This window comes from Phaethon lepturus, unplaced genomic scaffold, assembly GCF_000687285.1.
Source record: "Phaethon lepturus isolate BGI_N335 unplaced genomic scaffold, ASM68728v1 scaffold38379, whole genome shotgun sequence".
In the NCBI taxonomy this organism is placed as follows: domain Eukaryota; kingdom Metazoa; phylum Chordata; class Aves; order Phaethontiformes; family Phaethontidae; genus Phaethon; species Phaethon lepturus.
In genome coordinates, this window is record NW_010566531.1 from 81,375 (window position 1) to 89,389 (window position 8,015).

Sequence of the window (8,015 nt, forward strand, 5' to 3'; positions counted from 1 at the left end):
TAATCCTGGCAAACCCGTAAGGCAGAGTCATTTCAAAGACTCACTTTCTTGAAACACTAGAAGAAACCAAGCAGCTGCTAAATGTTTTGTCCAAAAGACTGAAAAGAAAGACAGACACATTTCCAAAGACAGAAGAGAGGGACAAAAGGACACCGGGGCTCTTAATTTTCTCTCTTTGTTTATGTTCATTTCAGTACACTGTTTTTTTTTTTTAATGTTTGAATGCAACTACTTAAAAACACACCAGAAGAAACAGGCACAGCCACCAGCTCCCCCAATTTGTTCTGAAATGCTTCGGCAACAAGCGCTTCTGTCAGCTCATCCTGCGCCAGATGCACTGCTGGTGCCCCACACAAATACCTCTATTTTTCTATTGGGATTTGGAGCAGAATATTTTCGTTCCTTACCCCAGTTGAGCCTAGCCAACATGACACCATTAGTTGCTAGGCAGTGTGCAGCCCTCACTTATCACACCAGACTCCAATCACTCCCTTTAAGATCAGTACTAACGTCAGTGTTAGCCACCTAAATGAAAACTCTTGCACGAAGCAAGACAATATCGCTTCCTAAGGCTATGCTAGATCTCTTTTGCATAGGAAAATTACCTGCTTGTGACAGCCTTTTGTATTAGTATTAATATTTTTCTACAGCAAAACACAGATTTCTCAATCAGGCTTCACTTTTATTGTATCATGATGATTCTTTAGGAAGGATTGGAATTACATTGTCATTCCTCATCCCTAACAACAAAATCTCCTTGACACTAACAGATAGGCTCCAGGAATGACAGATTTCTAGTGGCTTTATTAAACATGGGTTAAAATTGCTCTGGTCTCGTTCAACAACATTCCCTTCAAAAACCTAAAAGGTTAACAAATACTTAGATTTATCTACCAAGCTCATTTTCAAGTTACGTTACTACATTAAGGACAATATTAGACTACTCGATCTATTTTCCTCACAGTAGGCCAAGATCAGGCAAGTTACACGCCATCATGAAACAGGCAAGGACAAACTGAGTGAGAATCGGCCTCTCCCCTCTTCTTCCCAGGCGCCAGTCTCACTTGCAAGAGGTAATGAAGCAGCTTCAGAGGAACAGAGCACTTTAAAAAGTTTGTCCAAGAGCTGCAATATGGACTTGTATGACGTTTTGTACAAAACATGCACCACCTCAGCACTTAACCAAAGCAACTCAGCGCTTCTCCTCTGTGTCCTGTTTAGCAAGGTGAACAATGAATCTAATATAATCCACAACACTGAGAACATGAACAGGATTTAGTTATTACCTTAGTAAGGTGGATAAACAGGATTTACTTATCAACTTAGCAGATGCAAGCCATAGGCAGATTCTTAAGAGCAGTAAGATGTTCCAACTCCCTAAAACCAAATACATTTTTTACTAATCATTTTTATCTGATAAGTATATTGAAAGAATCATCAGAACAGAAAAAAATTACAACTAAGCTAAAACACAGTTATTCACTCTCCTCCAAAACCAGGATGGAAATCAAGTTCAAAGATCAAAAGGTTTCTGGAGTCCCATTTTGACAATGCCATGTTACCCATGGCAACTCAGGAGTTTCTGAAAGCTTAGCAAATTCAGGTATGAGGATTAAAAATCACCTCATTACTGACTTGTCAAACAGCTCAACTTCCCCTCCCAACCCCAGCATAATACAGTGTAAGCATATTTGGACCATCCCACACCCTTAAAACAAATAAGAAAATGCACAATCTCGCGCCATTTCAGTTTAATTCGACTAGGGACACAGCATTCTGCTCCTGCCAGCCCAAAGGCATGTTTCCAGCCGCAGCTCCTGAGCACCCAGCAGTTGACAGCTTACACCTTCCACATTCATACGCTCAGGTCTAAGACAAATCTACACCAACTGTATGAAAGTTATGGTGTGTTTTATTATTTACTAAAAACCCTCAGAAATTTGGCAATAGAATGAAGTTACTCAAGATCAAGTTTACATGCACACATGTGCGCACAAACAAGAGTTTACATTTTCAAAATACAATGAAAAGGAGGAAGAGCTAGCAAACAGCAGCAGCAATATTTTAGGAAAAGTCTTTCAAATTTTAACATGGAAGGGGTTTTGTTACCAAATTAAAAAAAAGCTTTGCATTTCAGCATCAAATACAGAAAAGGAAACTGCATGAATAAAATGAAAAACAAACAACCCTAAGATAATTTATATATAAATACAAGAAATTAATAACAATTTTAGGACTCTTAATCTCTAATGGAATTTTTCTTTTTAACTTGTCCCAGGAAAGAATTGATGTTATCCTTCTGATACACTGAAGTCCCAATTTTGTCACGACTCTCCCAACTAATGACAACAGGAAGTGAGCACCCAGAAGCCAAAAAAGAAAAGCATGGTTTTATTGTCCAATCTAAGGAAAAGGGGAGAAAACTGAATATTGGGGCAATTAATATCATTCTTCAGAACAGTGCCTCTGCTATGAACTGACTGGTCTTAAATGTTTCTTCTGCAGTGTTTGACATTCCCTATTACCAGTTTTAGCGCATGCTAGGTCATTACTTGTGGCATAATTATGTGACAAGTAGAAACAGGCTATTTAGTCCGAACAAGCCACATGTAAATGGCATGACAGATACTCTTTCTCCCTACTTCCTTAGAGAGGGAACCACCCAATTTTTGCAAGATTTCTATTTCATAGTTTACTTCTGTCATATTTTATGATTTTCCTTCTTTCAAATGCATAGTTGCATAGTCTAAACACCATTATTCTCTACATCGATCAAAACAGGCAAGTTAAGAAAGCTTTCAGATTTTATCAGAATACTCTTATTTTCATAGGTATGCAAAATGTTTTGATGCCATAATCTCCAACCATTGTTTTCTCCTATGGAAAATATGCAGCATGACCATCTTATCTACTTTCTCTATTTCTCCACATTTTACCAGTGAAGAGACTTCACTAATTTCTCCTCTTTCTACCCTTGCAAGTACAAGGGTACAAACTCCACTTTCCTCCACACCAAGAAACAACTAATTAACATTTTAATTACCATCTATGAACTATCACAAAGTAGCATCTTATGCAAGTATGGGCAAACTGCCAAATTATGCTGGTATTGTCCCTCAGCTGCACCACACCCTCTTGGGCTCTGGTTATTTGCCTTTTTAGCTGGATCTTTGAAAACAGCAAGCCAGCCCCACTCCATCCTGCCACGGGCATTTTCCTCTTTGCATCACAGGCACTAGGCAAAACAGCACATTTAGTATCTCAGCAAAGATGAAGGCGCTCCTAGAGCATCTCCAACAGCTCTTACAAAAAAAGTGCACCCCTCTGCCAGCTCAGATGGTGACTAAATCTTTCAGTTCTGCTCTTCAGGAACACAGCATGAGCTACAATTCACGAAAGACAAAGACAAGCTGCATCCCTGGCCCTACAGCCCTACCAAGAAATTCACTGCTTCAGGAGTGGAGAAACAGTCCTGCAACCACCTGACATAAGATCTGTATCTTAAAGACTCTGTTGAAGGAAGTTACTGTGGAGTACCACAAAGATAATTTGTCTTCAAAAGGAATCATAACCATCTTCCTCATCCTTACAACCTCTGTGTCTCTGACAACAAAACAGACCAAAAGAAGTAGTAAATTAGAAAGCAAGGACTCAGAAAAACAAATTTGCAATGAAGAAAACTATGGGAGCATTCCACTAAATTCACATGGTTCCCAAAGATATAAACTAGCAGTTCTGGATTTGCTGCAAAGGTTGCCCTAGTATCATACAGCACCAAATGGCAGCAAGATGGACACCAATGTTAAGTAGATAACCTGTTCCCAAAAGAAAACTCTGCATCAATCCAAAAGCAACAGTTTGAATACACAGTATCAAATTCCTTGTACCATCAAAGCTTTCACTGGTAAAACTTTCCACAATACCTTCAGCTCTATAAGTAGCACAGACCTGGGGACTGTCTTCCAAAAGTGACCGAATTAGAAAAGGAGGGATGAAAACATGCATTTTCAGAGATCAGGACTTTACTATTATTAATGTAAAGATATATGAATTCAGAAGGTGACATTACACTTCTGGTAGTGAATTTTCCAGCAGAAATTTAAAACTGACTTAAGTCTTTTTCAAGACAACTCTGAGTTTCAAGACAACTAAATGGGACAGAAATTTCCAGATGTTGTGTTCTTCAATTCAAATTCTTGTCAAATACCACAGATTTGAAGGCCCTCCTGCATTTATTCATTGTTTCTTTACTCATTTATTCTGTAGGATGACTATGTTCCTGTTTCAAAAACCATTTATATCCTAAGTGAAGCTATTGATGTCTCAAGGACAAGTTGCAAACAAGCAAAGGTGTTCAGTAGCAAGTAAATCAGAATACCATACTGCTTGAGGATAAAAACTGTGCTAGATAACTGAAAACATTCTCCTCAACTAGTATACTCTGTAAAAGAAATAAAGTAGTTACAGGAAAAGTGTGTTTATTGTACAGATACTTATCCAACATCAGCATTCTGGAGTATCACTTTCTTTGCCAGACAGTAACTATAATGTTCACATAAAACAGAATGTATTGTGTTGAAATATTATTTTGATTGCAAAAGAAAAGACAAATTCACTCTTGGGCAGAAGGTCAATTTTGCCATTATATTCTCCAACTTATAAGAAGAGTTTTATGGTTGGGAGGCAACCCCACATAATCAAATCTCTACTCTGAATACGGACAATAAAGTGTTAATCCCTCACAGCTCATCTTAAATTAAATATTCTCTGAATTCAGAGCACTTCACTTTTCAAAATCCAACTAACTAACAGGACATATCTACTCAATTTCTTCGGTTATCAAAATTCACTCATGGCAGTCAGGTAAAGTTGTTACACCAACACCATAGGAGGACCTGACCCATCACCACAGCACAGAAGTTTTTCTATCCCAAGAAACAGGACTGACTTCATTATTTGAAGTCTATTGCCTTACAAAAGCACACGTGAGACTGAAACTTGATGTGCCTGAGAAAGCCAGAGCAGGAGCCGCAGCTCAGCCTGGGATGAGAAGGCCACAGCAAACATGCCAGCTTGCAGGTTTTTCACATGCCACATCTGCTGCCATTGATCATGAGCATCATCTCGAGGAGTTCACGTCCAGTACACAGTTTCAGCAAGATCTTTTTTCCCTCCACAGCAGGAAGGGAGGAAGGAGAAAAAAAAAAAAGCAAGCCAACCTTTTCCCACAGTTTGTAGATAAATGAAGCCTGAACAGGATTTCGTGCAGTAAAGACGACCTTTCTCCAGATAGACAACTCTGGCTGCTTACTTCCAGCCATCTGCAAAATATGCAAGTGTTCATGCTTTTCACAAGAAGACAGAAATTGTCTTCCATAATGGGAAGCGGACAGCCAAAACACAAGGAGAGCCGATAGCCACCTCCCTAACAAATTACTAGAGCGAGTATTTTTGTCAACTTTAAAAGGACATGCTGTTGATGGTTTGAAATATCAAGTTGTATATCAAGTCTGCAGAAATGTCACCACTAAACATGAAAACTTTTGTAAAAAAAAAAGTATCATTCACAATGTTTTCTCTCTTGAAAACAGCAGATATCTCAAAACATTGTCACTTGTATGGAATTACTGCCTGTCTGAACATTTGCATATGTAGACAAAAACCCACAGAGAGATCAAACTTGCAAGATACTGTGATTTCTCTACAACAAAACATGTCCAAACATGCACTCAGCGCACCTGCACACTTATAATTAGTGTTATATGAAATGTCTACCAAATATATTGTCATCAGTAAGACCATAAAGGTTCAGAAAATGAAGTTATATTTTCACCAGTTCCTCTGCTCATGAGTCATGAAAATTAAGCAAAATTCCTCCAGTAGGCTGAGAAATAGCTTAGATAGTACAGCTTTCTTTTCCCAAGTGTAACAGGACTCAAGTTGGGGAGGACAGAGGAAAATAAAATGCAGAATCAGACAAATGGGCATCTGAGATCTATTATTCACTAAGTAATGGCCAAGTTCTAAACCTTCAGGCTATTTATTTATTTATTAAAAGGAGGGAATATGAGTGCATTTTGGAAAATACTTGATGATTTAGTACATTTCTATTTTTAAAAAAAGCTTAAAACCCTAATTAAAAATGCAGAGGGTAGGAATTCTCTAAAGATTTGCATTAAACTCCTTTTACTGAGGTAGACTTTTTTTGTCTACCGTAGGCAAGTCAGGGTGAATCTTCAGTATCAGGAAGGATAGAATGACCACAACAGGCCCCCGAAGAGGGAAAAGTTCAAGAATAACTTTGCTGTTGCTAGACACAGAAGTGAAATGAATCCAAGTTTTGACAGAGAAAACAGCTGGCAGCAACCATGGTGCAGAGGACAGCCTGTACTTACGTCACATATAATTTCCAGAAAAAGCACAGTACAGCGTAGCAGTGGGTAGCTAAGCTGGATGCACAAATTAAAAAAAGGTTCTCTTTTCCAAAACTGTCAAATAGGGATTTTACATGTAAAGAAACACAACAGTTATCATAGAATAGAACCACAGAATCATTAAGGTTGGAAAAGACCTTCAAGATCAAGTCCAACCATCAACGAAACAGCACCATGCCCACTAATCATGTCCTGAAGTGCCACATCTATGCATTTTTTTAACACTTCCAGTGACAGTGCCTCTACCACCTCCCTGGGCAGCCTGTTCTAATGTTTGGCCACTCTCTCAGTAAAGACATTTTTCCTGATATCTAGTCTAAGCCTCCCCTGGCACAACTTGAGGCCCATTCCCTTTCATTCTGTCGCTGATTACTTGGGAGAAGAGACCAACACCCACCTCACCACAACCCCCTTTCAGGGAGCTGTAGAGAGCGATAAGGTCTCCTCTCAGCCTCCTCTTCTCCAGACTGAACAACCCCAGTTCCCTCAGCCGCTCCCCATAAGACTTGTGCTCCAGACCCCTCACCAGCTTCGTTGCCCTTCTCTGGACACGCTCCAGCACCTCAATGTCCTTCTTGTAGTGAGGGGCCCAAAACTGAACACAGGATTCGAGGTGCGGCCTCACCAGTGCCGAGTACAGGGGCACAATCACTTCCCTACTCCCGCTGGTCACACTATTTTCTGATACAGGCCACACTATTTTCTGTTGGCCTTCCTGGCCCCCTGGGCACACTGTTATATATAAAATACTCACAGAAGAACCCCAGATTTCAAGGATGTTGACTGAAATTACTACAATACAAATAAGGGATGATAAATTACACAACAATCTGAAGGAAATGCTTCAGCTTTCAGCAGTAAACATACAGTATCTGTACAACACAGGAAGAGAGTTATGCACAGCATGTATACCTACATACACAGAATTGTTCTATGGAGAAAAAAAAAATCGTTTAAAATCAGCTTAAAATTAAAAAGAAGGTATGCCCCACCTTCTATGATGGTTATCTTGCAATAGGACCATGCAAGAGCACTACCAACAAATCACCAGGAGAAATGCTAGTTCGAAAGCAAGTCAAAACCACAAGAAACTTAAAGGCTATTCTCAGTTGCCAAAAGACAGACCTCAGGTTTGACAACTGTGAAAAACTCTTAAACCCAAAGCAGTACTGTGACTAAGCAGGAGACTAGCCGTCAGCACTTCCTAACATCGCAACCGCAGCAGTGCCGAACAAGCCCCTTTACAGCACAGCTGTGGTTTGCCAGGCAGGCGAGCTCTGAGAAGCAACGGCACCTCCGCTTGGTACCCAGCGCAAAGCCGAGCACCTCACGCCCCGCTGAAGGGCAAGGGCACTCGCCACCCTCCCATGAGACCTTACTACATGTGTTGCACTGTAATGGTTTCTTTAAACCGACATAAGGACAGAATCACCACGGCGTGTCAGCCACCAAGATACCCAGTTCCCATGCTGCTCAGAGCAGTGACCAACCTGATGCCACAGCTTCTGGGGCAATAAAGAGCAGCAGGAAAACTGCTGCTGCCATTTATTACAGGGAGCATGACTGCCCCATTGCTAAGCC